We start from the raw sequence: 16,948 nt of genomic DNA, 5'->3' as shown, positions 1-16,948 counted from the left end.
TCACTGTTAATACACTTAAGTATGTTAGTGCTCATAAATGAACAGTAAAAGTTGTCCGAATGGGGTAAGCTACTGTAGTTTGATATTTGATCAATACATGTATTAGCCTCCTCACTTGCTTCTGCCTGTTCTTGAAATCTTAACAGCGTAGCAAAAAACGGCATGACGTGTCGTAATGTATATATCACAAACAGGCATATGTGAAGTCTCTTTACCCATTATTTAAAAAAACATTAAAAAATGGTGAAGTGCTATCAGACAAACAGATCAGTATGACGCATCTCCATCTAATAAAGCATTTTCTGCCATGATAAATGCAAAGTTTTGATTGGACTTGAGATTACCAATTACGGATAGCTCTGAAACCAACACGACTTCTATTACAAATGGTGGGTTACCAATTTGCTCGCTTTGTAGCTATTATAATTTTAGCTTTACTCGATATTTCTGGGACTTCCCTAGTTGCCTTCGTCAAGTCTTGGGCATAAATTTCATAGCACGCTGTTTGGAGGGCAACCAGACTTTGAAAAGTACAAATTACACGCCGTTAAACATTTTCAGTTTGATGTAGGTTTTTGCCATAAAGACGTTGTGTACGATAACGTCGCAAGTCGTACACGATAACGTCATGACAGCATATTTCTATGAGCCATTTCTCGTGGACCTGAGACAGGGGCAACAGAAACCTTTAGTATTGTATTATTTGACGGTGTCTTCCATTCCGGCATTTACATTGATGGCGATTAAAGTTGCTGCAGGTATGAAAGCAGCTTGCAATGAAAGTGAAACTGACATAAAGTGTACCACATGCTTGGTTACTCAGTTGATTAGCATTACGCCTGCAGCGCAGCCGCAAAAGGTAAGTGGCTGTGCCGGCCGAAGTGGCCGTGCGGTTAAAGGCGCTGCAGTCTGGAACCGCAAGACCGCAGGTTCGAATCCTGCCTCGGGCATGGATGTTTGTGATGTCCTTAGGTTAGTTAGGTTTAACTAGTTCTAAGTTCTAGGGGACTAATGACCTCAGCAGTTGAGTCCCATAGTGCTCAGAGCCATTTGAACCATTTGGTAAGTGGCTGTAACGCCATCTACAGGGTGGTTTTACGTCAACCACTTGAGTCAGTGTAGACGGAAAACTGTTTACCGTGTGGGTACCTAACTTTATAGGAATGGTGTCCAGGCTGTGCGCTCAGGATTTCCGATGTTAGTCCTGTAAGCGTCCTGACTTGGCGTTAGGCGCCGGTACTGGTACGGCGACAAAGTGCTGAAACACAAGCGTCAGCGTGCACTACGGTCGCCGACGGTCAACATAGATCTGGACAAGATAAGCGCGGTTTAGCACGTAAAGCTGTCACGTCAAAGCAGCAGCAATAGTGGTGCTGCCCTTCGTGAGGATCGACACATTGAAGGAATGCGGAGAGGCCCTCTTACCGCACCGGGGTCGAAGAACAACATTCGGAGGTTCGAATTAACTAGCGATGTGGAAATTGCTCCTGGGAGAGGCGCCACAAATTGTTGGAGTTACCGTTGACCTGGCTGAGAATGCTTGGTGCTGCGTGCGGTCTTCAAGCCGTGTACACGAGCTGTGTCTCGACAGCTCGACATTCCGTGATCCACCGTTAGAAAAACGCTGCGAAAATTTGTGAAATGGTACCTCTAGTGCGGTTCCAGGCTGTCGTTGGCGCAGATGGTCGTCGCAATGAACGACATTTGTAAGCTGGCACATGAATGGGGTACGCAGTTAACAAATGATACTCTTGCATGTGGAAATTAAAATGTTCTTCTTTCAATGGTTTATTCGTTATTTCTCTTTAGCATGTCGTTACAAATGTTTACACGAAGTTTCATTGTCCTACGATCACTCCTTTTTCATGGGGGCCCCCTCAAGTTGCGAAAGTTTAATTGTATCAACTCTGTATATTTTTTGTATGAGAAGAGTTTACACAGTAGGTTTTCATCTGATTGGTTGTTGCTTATGAGAGGACCGTGTTACGTCCCGCCTAAGGACGACAGGCACGTTTCGGAATTCAAAAGTAGTGAGGTCGTGGTTTCCGAGACCGTGGTTGACCGTTACTCGTGTTTGTTGAGATTCCACGACTACCTTGCAAATATAAACCGAAGCGCCAAAGAAGCTGGTATGGACATGCGTATTCAAATACAGAGACAGGTAGCCGCGCGGGATTAGCCGTGTGGTCTGGGGGTGCTGCAGTCATGGCCTGTGTGGCTGGTCCCGGCGGAGGTTCGAGTGCTCCCTCGGGCATGGGTGTGTGTGTGTGTTTGTCCTTAGGATAATTTAGGTTAAGTAGTGTGATGACCTTAGCAGTTGAGTCCCATAAGATTTCACACACATTTGAACATTTTGAACAGAGACATGTAAACAGGCAGAATACGGCGGTGCGGTCGCAACGCTTATATAAGACAGCAAGTCTCTGGTGCAGTTGTTAGATCGGTTACTGCTACTACAACGGCAGATTATCAAGATTTAAGTGAGTTTGAACGTGATGTTATAGTCGGCGCACGAGCGATCGAACATAGCATCCGGCCGTTGTGGCCGAGCGGTTCTAGGCGCTTCAGTCCGCAACCGTGCGACCGCTACAGTCGCAGGTTAGAATCCTGCCTCGGGCATGGATGTGTGTGATGTCCTTAGGTTAGTCAGGTTTAACTAGTTATAAGTTCTAGGGGACTGATGACGTCAGATGTTAAGTCCCATAGTGCTCAGAGCCATTTGAACCACTTGAACACAGCATCTCTGAGGTAGCGATGAAGTGGGGATTTTCCCGTACGACCATTTCACGAGTGTACCGTGACTGGGAGGAATCCCGTAAAACATCAAATCTCCGACATCGCTACGGCCGGAACAAGATCCTACAAGAACGGGAACAACAATCGTTCAACGTGACAAGTGCAACCCTTCCGCATATTGCTGCAGATTTCAATGCTGGGCCACCAGCATGTGTCAGCATGCGAACCATTCAACGAAACTTCATCGACATGGGCTTTCGGAGCCGGAGAGCAGCTCGTTTAATCTTGCTGGCTGCACCACACAAAGCTTTACGCATCGCCTGGGCCCGTCAACACCGACATTGGACAGTTCATGACTGGAAACATGTCGCCTGGTGGGATGAGTCAAATCGTATCAAGCGGATGGACGTGTACGGGTATGGAGACAAACTCATGAATCCATGGACCCTGCACATCAGCAGCGGACTGTTCAAACTGGTGAAGGCTTCGTAATGGTGTGGGGCGTGTGCAGCTGGTGTGATATGGGAGTCCCGATTCATCTAGAAACAACTCTGACTGGTCACACATACATAACCATCGTATCTGGTCATCTGCATCCATTCATTTCGATTAAGCATTCCGACGGATTTGGGCCATTCCAGTAGTACAATCCGACACCTCACACGTCCGGAATTGATACAGAGTGGCCACAGGAACACTCTTCTGAGTTTAAGCACTTCCGCTGGCCACCGAACTTCCCAGACAAGAACATTATTGAGCATATCTGGGATGCCTGGGAATGTGCTGTTCAGAAAAGATCACTAATCCCTCGCACTCAAACGGATTTATGGAAAGCTCCGCAGGATTCATGGTATCAATTCCCTCCAGCACTACTTCAAATATTAGTCGAGCCCACGCTATGTCATGTTGCGGCACTTAGGGGCGTTCGCGGGGGCCCTACACGATATTAGGCAGGTGTACCAGTTTCTTTGGTTCTTGAATGTATAATCTATGAGTTCAGGAAGATCATACTCAAAGCCATACTGAATCTCAGCTGCCTCACACGACTAGCGTTCGAGAGGGCTGTTATTATTCTCTCGGTGGTGCAGGATCATGTAGATACATCGCGTACCTCGAATCCGGTATCGGGCTTGTTTGCAACGAGACAAGAATCCACAGTGCGATGGTGTCAAGAGAACGATGGGCCGTTAACACAGTGACCACAATCGTGTGCCCATAACTGCGGGTCTTTGATTGTTTTGGGAGAGGGTACATTGCAAGTAAAACGTATGAAATATTAGTTCACTTTATCACATGAATGAATAAAAAGATTTGAGTAACGTGAAACAATCCTTTGCCACAGGAAAGCTTGATAATTCACAATTGCCATTAACTGTTAAAGCTTCACTTGGTAATAGTTAACAGACTTTTCTCGTGATGTACAGTGTTCATTTACAAATGTACATCTCCATGTAACACTTCAATAACACACTCTTCCGAAGAGACGATGTAACTGCTTCAGCTGAGATCGTAAAATGGTTCGAGCGCTTCCATACTTGGCTCTGTATTGACCTCTGTGCAAAAACGCTGCTGCATTGAGAGAGAGGGCGAGTCTTCTTCAGCCTCTCCCATGCAGCGAGACCTCGCTGGCGTCTGCGCTACTGATGTGCGTTCGTGTGGCGCCGTTATCTCTGGAGAACATCACAGTTGGGGCTTTCCTTTACGTGGCAGCGGAGGAGGAACACTGCGCCAAACGACAACAGTGGACAGAGGGGTGGAGGTACCTCTTCTCTTCTAGCGAGACCGCATTCTTCATACTGCGTCATCTATCTGGTGTGGAGGTTCCGATGATAACGAAATTGCGAGATTGAATTTGTTTTCGTGATACAGGCCCGCGGCCTGGTGTGACAGTATAGGAGGCCATTAGGTAAACAACACTATAATCTCTGATTTTCTTCATGGTAGTTTTCATAGTGGCACTACGTTCCGGACGTTTTAAGGGCAGTGTCTTTGTCCTTTCCTCGAGGTCTTTGTGACCATATCTGTTAGCAAGATAACGATAGACAGCAAGTTGATCGGTCTGAGATGTAAAACTGGTTTTGCGTTATTTCAATTTAACGTCAGTAAACTGTCTAAATTTTATTAACAACATATTTATATTCATATGCGTTACTTTCCCTGCCGTAGCAGGGAAAAGAAGGGACCCAGAGGAAAAATGTTCCTATCGGAGAGCAAAAAATGCGAATACGCACCTGTTTTTTTTAATGACTCTAACTGAAGAGTGGGATACCAGCTGCCCCATTCTACTTTCCTCAGCACATCTGAAAGTTTTCACAAAAAAATTTGGCGTGAGATCGTATTTGCGCTTTTTGATGTTGAGTGAGAAGAAGACAGTGGCACTGCCAAGGAGACGGAAATGTGATAAATTCTGGAAGATAGTGGACAGTGGTTATATTATAGATAGAGCGAAGGAGACAATGGCAGTGAGAGAGAAACAGAGGAAACAGTGGTAGTGAAAAAATAGTTGACGATAACATAACAGTGCTAGGAAAAGGGTGAATGATATAGTGGCAGGGGGAGAGGAATAAATAGAAAGTTGGTGGGAACAAGTGATGACGAGGAGGGGCAGACTATATGAGAAAGTCACGGGAAAGAGAAAGATAGTGACAGTGAGTAGGGAGCAGCAGTAAGAAGGAAGGAATAAGATGGACAAGAGGGAGGGAGCCACAGTGAGAGGAGGCAGCAGCAGCAGGGCAGAACGAAAGGGACTCTGGCTGTGGCAAATGAAACAATGACAGAGAGGCACACAGAGATAATGACGATGAGTTAGGCTGAGTGCACAAGTGAGCAAGGGCAAATGGGATTCGGTTGGCATGAGCGACGTACGGCGATGGACCAGTGGGTGTGAGTGGGTTACAGTTGGGAAATTTTGTGAAGGCGCTGAGGACGGTAAAATGAGGCAGCTGGTACCCCACTTTCCAGCCAATCATTTAAATAAACAGGAACATAACAAGAATTTTTGTGCTCCGATAGGAGAAATTTTTCGCTGGTATTGTATATCTACAGTAAACAAATTTCCTTACTTTTCTGCTCTTCTTGGTGCTGAAATTTTAATGGCGAGTGTATCTTACTACCATATAAGGCCGTTCGAGCTGATATTCGGATCAATGAGTTATTATTTTCGTTTTAGACTATCTAAAATATTGTATGAGTGTACAGTTCGTTAATATACAGCACCGATGTGTGTCTGTTAGCGAGCACAAATAATTTGTTCCTTCCAGTTATTATACAAATTAGGCATGGAGGAGCATTAAATTATGTTACATGTGTACAGTCGTGCAGATACGGTGTCACGGTTTTGAATGTGACAAAGGGGAAATCTCAGTTACAGCACATAAGCAAATACTTCAGACTTGTCGGTCGGAACTAGTGATGAACCAGAATTGCTATGAACGTATTCTGTAGACCAAAATGAAGGTGTGTATATTTCCTAGTGTGTGTGTGTACGCTCGCGCACGCGCGCGCGTGTGTGTGTGTGTTTGATGAACGTGCAGTTAGGCTTCAAAAAGGGATATTTACTTCTGGTAAAGAATTTGGACTATTCCAGGACTGTATGAGGATGAAAGCGTGTGTTGCCTTAAATCACGTTAGGCATTTTCAGCTGAGTTCTCAGTTATGAAACTAGAAATAGAAATGATTTTCGTACGGAAGTACCTAGCAAGGCCTTAAATCGGGAATATATATATATATATATATATATATATATATATATATATATATATATATATATATATATATTCGCGAGACATACGTAGCACGTAAGAGGAAAAAAACTATTGCTTGAGTCTTGAAGGAACGTACTGTGTCGGAATGGAATTTAAACTGTGAACCACACCATAACGCTCACAAGCCTCTCTCTTGTGCGGTCTGCCGCTGGAGCTGGGTGAGCACCTCCACGACGCTTTCGCGCATACTAAATGAACCTGTGACGCAACGCGCTCCTCTTATTTCGATCTTCTCCATTTCCTATTTGGTACAGATCCCAGACTGATGAGCAAGTTCCAAGTATTCGCTGAACGGGAGTTTTGAAAGCTACCTCCTTTGCGGGTGGTCTACGTTTCCTCTGGATTCTCCCAATGAATCACAGTCTAGCATCTATCTTACCTGCTGTTAGTTTTATACGTCCGTGCCTCTTTAAATCGCTCCGTACGTGTACCCATAGATATCTATTGGATATGGCTACTTCTAGTGTTAGTTCATCAATCCTGTAGTCATACAGTCACTGTTTAATCATACAATAACTGCTGTTTCTATTCATTTATGCGCATTACGTCACGTTTATGTTGAAAGTTAACCGCCAGTCACCGAACCAAGTGTCGGTCCTCTGGAGGACATCGTGCAATTTGCTACAGTTTTCTAGTGCTGCAGCTTCTTTACATACAACAGCATCAGCCGTGAAATGCATCACGTGGCTTCCGACGTTACCCAGTGGATCATTCGGCAGTAATTCATATTTCAGCTTATATAAATCAGCATATTGCATCATCCTTTTGCGTGAATTGAATGCGTGCGTCTTGCTCACGACATAAGCCTTCACGATTGAAATAATCCGTGTGTCCTTGCGTGTTGAGATATCGGTCACTACTGCAGATATAAGTTGGCACATAGTTTCTCTTCGCCAGCGTTTACCTGTTGGTGGTAGTTCTACACCAACTACAAGTGTTGCGAGACGAGTTCTTGTGTGCCGTCGCCCTGTTAGCTTGTGACTAACTTCGCGATTACATGCTTTATTTCAAATGTAATATCAGAATTAGTTTTATAATGAAGGGTGTACCGTATTACGAGTAATAAGTGACACCAAAAAGAGACCTGTTTATTACATTACTATTAGTGAAGCCTCCACAATTACTGTTCGTAGAACTTACGCTACACCAGACAATAACCACAGAGTATTTTACAGTTTGATTTACTAGTTACAGAACTGTGGGAGTAAAAGTTAACTTTTATTGAACAACTGATGATGACACAATAGCACAGCGATAAAATAGCAATGACTGAAATAAGTGACAGTTCAACACGAAAAGTAGTCTACTTCGCATATTTTCATACGCTTATGTCGTATGGTATTATTTTTTGGGGTAATTCTTCTGATTCAAAAAGGGTATTTTTGGCTCAAAAACGGGCTGTTCGAGCTATATGTGGTGTAAGTTCGAGAACCTCTTGTCGACCCCCATTCAATAGTCTGGGAATTCCGACATTGCCCTCACAGTATATATTTTCTTTAATGTCGTTTGTTGTTAGCAATATTAGCCTATTCCCAAGAGTTAGCAGCTTTCACTCAGTTAATACTATGTTGAAATCAAATCTGTATGAGGAATGAACTTCCTTGACTCTTGTGCAGAAAGGAGTGCAGTATTCTGCTGCATCCATTTTCAATAAGCTACCACAAGAACTCAAAAATCTTAGCAGTAGCCCAGTCTTTTAAGTCTAAACTGAAGAGTTTCCTCATGGCCCACTCCTTCTAGTCTGTCCAGGAGCTCCTGTAAGAGCTGAAAAATTAAGCAAATTCGTGTTGCATTGTTGATTTTCTTTATTTAAACTCACGACTTGTCGCCTGGATATGTTTTTTATATTTCATTTTATCTGTTTCTACTAGCGTGCTATAATTTCATGTATTGACTCGTTCCATGACCATGGAGATTTCTCCTTAATTTGGTCCCACGGAACAATAAATAAATAAATAAATAAAATTGCAATGTGCAGTATGCATAATACCATATTACGTCAGACACTCTGTAACGTAAAAAAATAATACACAAAGAGTAACTCAAGGAGTGACGAAATATAAATCACCACATAACATTTACAAAATATTTTTTCGTAATTGAGACAAATATTTGTGTGTGTGTGTCATTTTATATACCTATTTCTAAATGACTTGTCTGTACTATTCTATTACTCAAAATAGAGAACCGTATACCCGTCCGAATCGTAGCTATCTTAATCACCCAAGTTCGTATTCAAAGTAATGTGCGTTTCCCCATGGCAGTGCATACACAGAAAGCGACTGCAGAGAACAGTTTCCTGTTATCATCATTACACATACTGATGATGGAAATCTGAAAAGAGTATCAGTGCTAACAGAAACGGTGACGAATCGTGTTAGCAGAGTCTTAAAGTTGTCGAAAGAGGCGCGATGCTGAGCAATGTGAGATTGAGGTATCCAAATATAAAGTGCGTGCCAACGGCCTTGCCGCAGTGGTAACACCGGTTCCCGTCAGATCACCGAAGTTAAGCGCTGTCGGGCTGGGCTAGCACTTGGATGGGTGACCATCCATTCTACCGAGGGCTGTTGGCAAGCGTGGTGCACTCAGCCCTTGTGAGGCAAACTGAGGAGCTACTTGATTGAGAAGTAGCGGCTCAGGTCTCGTAAACTGACATGCGGGCAGGAGAGCGGTGTGCTGACCACATGCCCCTCCATATCCGCATCCAGTGACGCCTGTGGATGAGGATGACACGGCGGTCGGTCGCTCCCGTTGGGTCTTCATGGCCTGTTCGGGAGGAGTTTTTTCTTTTATTTTTTTTCTTAAATATAAAGTGCACAGAAAAGATTCAATGAAGACAAGAGTCAAGAAAGTGCATTCCTCATACGTGTGTCATTACGTAACAATTTATACGGTATTGTGAAACATACAAAAAGATATCAACTTTCCGACAACTTCAGAGCTTTTGTGACGTGGAAGTTTACGTCAATGATAGCGAGGAAACTGGCAGAAGTAAAGCTGTGAGTACCGGGCGTGAGTCGTGCTTCGGTAGCTCAGATGATAGAGCACTTGCCCGCGAAAGGCAAAGGTCCCGAGTTCGAGACTCGGTCGGGCACACAGTTTTAATCCCCCAGGAAGTTTCTGAAAAATATGTTTTATGTATGGGATTTGGTTTTAGAGGTTCCTGAATAAACGTCCCGTGTGCCGACGACGTGACATAGTTTCAAAATGGGCGACATAATTAATTTTTACGGAAAATCTGACGCATCGGAATTAAAGAATGTTGTCATATTCATAGTCTGTATGGAATATTTTCAGATAAAAGCACCAGTCGGTATTTCATTAATTGTCGTGCTATGCAGGGCATTTGGCGTGTAGACGTATAGCGTTTGGTAGCTTTTACTCGTACTACTACTGGAACATACGCTGTAAGAAAATGGCTCAAATGGCTCTGAGCACTATGCGACTTAACTTCTGAGGTCATCAGTCGCTTAGAACTTAGAACTAATCAAACCTAACTAACCTAAGGACATCACACACATCCATGTCCGAGGCAGGATTCGAACCTGCGACCGTAGCGGTCGCCCGGCTCCAGACTGTAGCTCCTAGAACCGCACGGCCACTCCGGCCGGCCATACGCTGTAAGGCTTTCCCTCCCTGTTTCGAGGTAACAAGAATACTCCGTACAGGTCTTCACTTCTCTCTGCTGGGCAGTACGAAATATTCACAAGATAAAAATTATTTTTAAAGTGTGGCCAAACATTCACACAAATTTTAATTTTGCGTCATCGGTGGGCTGAGTAATTATCAACGAAAAAAAGGCAGATGACAACTTAGGGTTATTAATAACGCAGCGCTACACGAAAGAACAATGCGTTCAATTCTTCAGCTACATTTTAAAAATAATTGATTTATGTATTATTTTATAAATAAAAACTAATGAATTTATAAATTTACAATTTAATGATATCTGTAATTTATGTATTAATAAATACAATTTATAATTAATAAATAATTTAAAAATAAGAATAATGAAGATTTGGCAGCTACTGTTCGCAGTTTTCTTACAAAATACTGTCCGCATAGCGTTTAAACTTCATCAACTATGAAGAGATTCATTAAAAAATTAATGAAGACTGAATTAGTTAGTGATCTTAAACATTTTGGATGTCCTTCAACAAGTCGTTCAACGCAGAACATCGAAGCAGTTCGTGAGAGAGTTGCAAAGTGTGCAGGGGTATCTATTTGGCTCCTTAGTCAACAACTGGACTTCCGAGAATTTCTCTACAGCGTATTCTCACGAAAGATTTGGATCTCCATATATACAAATTTCAATTGACTCAAGAACTGAAGCCTACTGACCACACACACGGTTCGTAGAATTAATTATGGGACAACAAGATGAGTATGCTAATTTTTCGAAAGAAATCCTCTTCAGCGATGGGGCTCGCTTTCATCTTGATGGTCTGTTTAATCGAGAAGGTTGATAGTATTTGGTGTTCAGAAAATGTACGAGTGATCGTTGAAAAACAAATGCATTCACAACGTTGCACTAATGGGTACGAATTTTTTGGTGGGGGCATTGAATACGCAGATGGTTAGCCAACAAGAGTTAATGCTGCTCGCAGTAATGGCATAATAATATCTATGTTGCAAAATATGATTGTGGGTGACGCATGGTTTCAACAAGACGATGCCACATGCCATACAGCTTGAGAAACGATTCAACTAGTGCACGAGACTGTTCCTCGTCGTGTGATTTCCAGGTCTGGTGATCAGAATTGACCGCCCAGATCATGTGAATTCACGCCGTTGGACTTTTTTATTCGAACTTTTTTGAAGTCTAAGGTTGATACCAGCAAGCCCGCGAGCACCCACGTTCTGGTGGAAGAAACTCAGCGCTGTATCAACGGAATTTAGCCACTTTAATGCGACACCGTCATGGAAAATTTCAACGAAAGAGAGCATATGTGCCCAACATAGCCGCCGAGGCTATTTAACTGATATTCTATTCCTTACGTAGCCCTATACTGTACATTTTACGAATCTGTAAAAAAAAAAAGTTTCTGATTATAAATCTGTGTTTTCCATTAAACTTACTTGTTGTGAGAAATATGAAATAACTTTAGTATTACAAATCTTCACGGCTGTTGGCTAACTGATTCCTCGTCGACAAGCTCCTTCTCCAGCTAACCGTATCGTCGCATTGCTTCACTCAGGTACACAAGAGACGAGTTTCTCTCCGGCTTGTGTAAATCAGCTGCAGAGCTGAGTCCATCTGCCGGTGTTTCTTTTAGAAGCAGTAGCCCGTCTGTTTGATGAGGCGACCGTATCTTGATGACAGCTAGCGGGAGGTGCTGAGTTGACAGCCCGAATACACGCGAGGTTGCGCGGCGGGTTGCCTGATTCCTCAGCCTCAGGGGAACACACTACGTGTGCGTGAAGGTCTAGCGCCCGGCTCTTTCGTACGGGAGGCTGTGCTTCGGAGGGCAGAGAGCCGAAGGGAGTTGCTTTACATATGACCTTAACCTTTTGAAAACGTAAACTGAAACGGCAGCGACACGTGCCGGGCTCGTGATGTTCACTGCTTCGGCACTTTTCGTTCGAAGGGCCCACGACTGTCCTTGCATGCGTCGTGATGGGGAAAGAAGATACGAGGGTTCTGACATCACAGGGTGGAAATTTACGTTGCAGAGCATTCCTTAGCTAGAAAGGCGGAATCACATACGTCAGGTTATTTTCAGTGAGGAGAGAAACGTGGCCAACAAGGTGCGAGAGCGCAGAACTTACGAGACGTCATAGTGGAGTACGTCGACTATTTGAAGACCGTATTTGATTATTTTTATATTACAACGTGCTAAGAATATATAAGGTCACGGCATATTGAGGATCTCGTGAGAACGTGTCGTTTTTGGCGCGATGATTTACAATAAAATGTCGGGAAACAAGACAATGACAGTTAAGGTATCCTCTTATGTGGTGGCTTTCGTTTAACAACTTGAGTGCTATGAAGCAATGCCATCTGAAGTCACGAGCGAATTGAAGATTTATCAAAAACGCATTGTTTCCTATTATGATTTATTATAATTTGAAGTACAGACATATCCGTGGTCAAAAAATTCAGAACATCTTATTATAAAAGACATTGACGTCAATAACATCAGTTACCTTCAGTGTAGTGGATAGATACGCCTCCTGTGAGCTGAAAGGCTGCTAGTTCATGTCGTACTTGGTGTAAATATGTTGTCTTCATGTTCAACTTTTATTAGTACACACATCAAAAAATGTTTTGCATCACCGCAGTTCCCAGAGCCCCTGAAGATAGACGTTGACTGTGGATAATCTATCACAGACACAGTCCCTTTGACCGTACATAGAGGTCACTAAACCTGCCCAAAGATGTAAAGAACCATGCATAAGCAGCGCCTATTAGACGGAGGGGGTCCGACAGCCGATCAAATACATTCATTCCACCAGGAAGGAGGTACACCTCGTGTTGTCTGTAGTTCAACCACGCCTAGACAGTCAATAGCGCTGTTCGATCGCGTCCGCATTGTTACTTTCTGCCAGGAAGGACTCTCAACAAGGGAAGTGTCCAGTCATCTCGGAGTGCACCAAAGCGATGTTACTCGGACATGGAGCAGATACAGAGAGACAGGAACCGTTGATGACATGCCTCGCTCAGTCTGCCCAAGGGCTACTTGCGGAGAGAATGCTACGACGAATACAGGCATGCATCAGAGCAAGAGGACGGGCTACTGGGTATTAGAGGTACCGGTGTGTACAGCAATCTTGACCAACAACTCTGAAGTTCTCGATGTATGGTGGTACAACATGCAATGTGTGATTTCATGACCAATAAAAAGGGCGGAAATGATGTTTATGTTGATATCTGTTCCAATTATCTGTACAGGTTCCGGTACTCTCGGAACCGAGGTGCTGCAAAACTCTTTTTGATGTGTGTATAATAGTAGTTCTCCATTTTTTGAACGTGCCTTGGAACGTGGATAACTGAATTACAAGACAGGTGACGACGTCACTGGCTGGCCATTGACTGCAGAGATAAGAGTTTAGCGAGCATATGTACACAAGGGAGCAAATATGCTATTTAGAGGACACACTGAAAGGGGAATAGTGTTTGCACGATGTTAAACGTAAGAATCTCTAAACTAAAAATATCTGTACTGAAGCGCTTTCCGGCGTTGAGAAAAGAATGCGTTAGGCTGGAGTTAATGACAACAGACGAATGTCAAACCAAACTAATTAAACATCGATAAACTCTTTAACATTGATATATAGCCAAAAACTGACACTTAGAATGCTGCAGTCGAAAATCCCGTTGTGGCTGACATTATGTGTGGTGTACCAGCTCGTTTTCGTGCGGACGTCAACCACTTTACAGAATGACAATTATCGTGCTTCACATTGAGAAATACTGGTGCGCGATACTGTTGGGATCATAAATGTATTCCTGGCTGTTTTCAAAACAGATAAATATATTTGTTTGCGCGTTCAGCTAAACGTGTCGCTGCTAATGGAGCAGCAACTAAAATGAAGAAGTGAAATAAATTTTCTTGACAGATAATCAGTCACCCTCTAAAAAGAAGACACAAGTCGCTTTGGAGCGCAGTAGATGGTGTAACGTAAAATCTGGTAGCAGATGGGTTTGGGATCTTAGTTGGTAATATAGGGTGCTCTGTAGTGACGTATGGGTTGTGTGAACTGCGATTCTCCCATCAATTTCTGGTCTCTTTCGTTCGTGTATTGTATCTCTCACAATACCTGTTCCTTGAATTCGTTGTACAGTGTTTGCTAAGGCAAATCGTAAGACATTAGCTCTATCAGGCAACCATTCAATACACAATCACTGCGATTGCTCCAATATTTGGCGACATTTACCATAAACGAAAATATTATCGACTTCTTCGACGTTTGTGCACATAGTGTACGTGTGAATAGCTTAAAGAGCATGTTGCCTCATCCCTGCAACATCATAGCAAAGGCTGATGGGCTTCGAGCGCCCAGTTAACACACGAACCGTATCCTCGTTATGTATCTAATTACATTTGGCGCATTTGTAAGAGTTTCACAATTATTCTGTAGTTGCAGTTCTCCTCGAAGGCTATTTCGGAGCCTGTGTCACAATTTGGCAGCTATAAACGATAGAAAATTTCTTCAGTGCGTCAGCATAGCTCTTTGGAACATTCTGAGCTGTGTCTTGGCGAGAACTGTCCCTCGATATATTTACCCGCCACAGATACGTTTCGTGGTGGCCTGGCGCAATAAAATAACTGATAATGGTACAGGAAAATATGGCTGACAGTAACAAGAAAGCGGTACTGAGACACAACAATTAGTGCATGCGTGTGTGTGAGTGTGTGTGTGTGTGTGTGTGTGTGTGTGTGTGTGTGTGTGTTTTGTGTGTGTGTGTGTGTGTGTGTGTGGCGTGTGTGTGTGTGTGTGGGAGAGAGAGAGAGAGAGAGAGAGAGAGAGAGAGAGAGAGAGCGATATTCTTTGTGTGGATGAGTGAGAGTGAAACTGTCTAGTGTACGAGTGATTTGGATGGAAAGGGGGCGGGGGGAGGGTGGCGCGGAGTAAGAGAATGATGGACTTAACAATAGGTTGGGCGTGGTCTATAATCCATCCGATAATAGATCAGATATCAGGTGCTTTACTGCTGTCATAGGAGCGACAGAACATTGTGACCGACGCTCTAACTAACATGAACAGGGGGGCGCCTCGTTCCCAGAAAGAGCTGCGAAACAACGATGGAATGTCACGCGACGGCCTGTTACGACAGCCAGGTAATGAAAGCAGATGCAGTTTGCGTGCTAGCAGCAGCGCGACTTCTTCGTAATCGCCAGCAATGTCCCTCGGGAGGAGAAATTCTCCTTTGTGAAACACTTGTTGGAACCTCAGGTGGTTGCTCCTCCAAGCCAGTTTGATAAAATTTGAGCATAGGGAAAGAAATGATGCGTGGATAGCGACTGCTTTACTATTTGGTGCACCTGTCTTTGTGCCACGCTAGCTGATGTGGAATTAGCAACGTCCTTCCGTCATTATGGTGTAGGGCGGGGAAGGGGGGGGGGGACCTGGGAGGGGGACGGAGAGCTGTAAATATTGCAGCGTAAAAAGATACAATTAACGATAAATTTTCTGTCTCTGAAACAAAACTGTAACTTGGACGGAACTGTGTCTGAAATTCTGGGTGCTGCGAAACTCTTTACTTATGTTACTCTGTTACTGTCATTTATTCCCACATAGATTACTTATTTAACTCCAGAAATGCACCAGAATAACTATTCTCTTTGAATATAATTGAATAATAATTGCTATGTGAGAAGTGCTTCCATATTACGTCGATCATAACTTTCATACTTTTTTTCAAGCGAGACCGTAATTTCCGCAGATTTAGCTGCCATTTCCACTTTAATGTACTGGTATCTCTGGCGTACCAGTATTGGTCTAATAAGAGTATTTTGCAGTTAGGGATTTTTAATATTAAAGAAATAAGCGCTTTTTTGCGAAATTTAGGCAAATTAATGTAAATTAACGTTACAGCTATTGTTTTTCCACATTTTGGCAATTGTTACGTCTTATTATACTCCGTAAAGTAATAAAAGTAAAATTTAACTTCATAATTTTCATGCAAAAATTGCGGCGCTAGAACCACCGCACCGTAGTCAAAACAAGTATAAGTACCAATTATTCCGTTTTATTGTATTTGTGAACAATACTTTCCTACTACAAGCTGTTAGAAATAATTAATTTTCTGATCAGTATTTGACTTATACTACCTCAAATTAAATTTTCGTCTAATGGCAGCCTTCCATAAAGTACCACAACTACTTTAAATTTGTATTACGAGACAATGCCAGTCATCTGAATAAGATTAACATTGCTGTATTAAAAGAGTATGAGTGTGTCAGAGCTCTGAAGTCGAATACCGAAGTTTGATATTTGTAGGAAACTGACGGTTGTTTTCAATAGAGTCCATATCATTTCCCACAGCAAGACAATACATTCATGTAACTCAAGTATCATTGCTATTGTGATGCATTATTTTAGGCCCCCTGCGTTAGCGAAATTTTGTGGAAGCAACATTTAGCTACCGCAGAAGGCTTCATTCGTCAAAATCTCCTTCAATTCTACACTCCTGGAAATGGAAAAAAGAACACATTGACACCGGTGTGTCAGACCCACCATACTTGCTCCGGACACTGCGAGAGGGCTGTACAAGCAATGATCACACGCACGGCACAGCGGACACACCAGGAACCGCGGTGTTGGCCGTCGAATGGCGCTAGCTGCGCAGCATTTGTGCACCGCCGCCGTCAGTGTCAGCCAGTTTGCCGTGGCATACGGAGCTCCATCGCAGTCTTTAACACTGGTAGCATGCCGCGACAGCGTGGACGTGAACCGTATGTGCAGTTGACGGACTTTGAGCGAGGGCGTATAGTGGGCATGCG

General features: G+C 43.3%; 1 pseudogene; it reads left to right on the top strand.

The window, feature by feature from the left end:
- Positions 1-8,955: 8,955 nt before the first annotated feature.
- On the top strand, positions 8,956-9,073 carry LOC124623553 (annotated as a pseudogene).
- Positions 9,074-16,948: the final 7,875 nt, after the last annotated feature.

This window comes from Schistocerca americana, chromosome 7 (genome assembly GCF_021461395.2).
Source record: "Schistocerca americana isolate TAMUIC-IGC-003095 chromosome 7, iqSchAmer2.1, whole genome shotgun sequence".
Lineage (NCBI taxonomy): Eukaryota > Metazoa > Arthropoda > Insecta > Orthoptera > Acrididae > Schistocerca > Schistocerca americana.
Note: the sequence above shows the minus strand (reverse complement) of the source record. Positions and strands in the feature narration are given on the sequence as shown.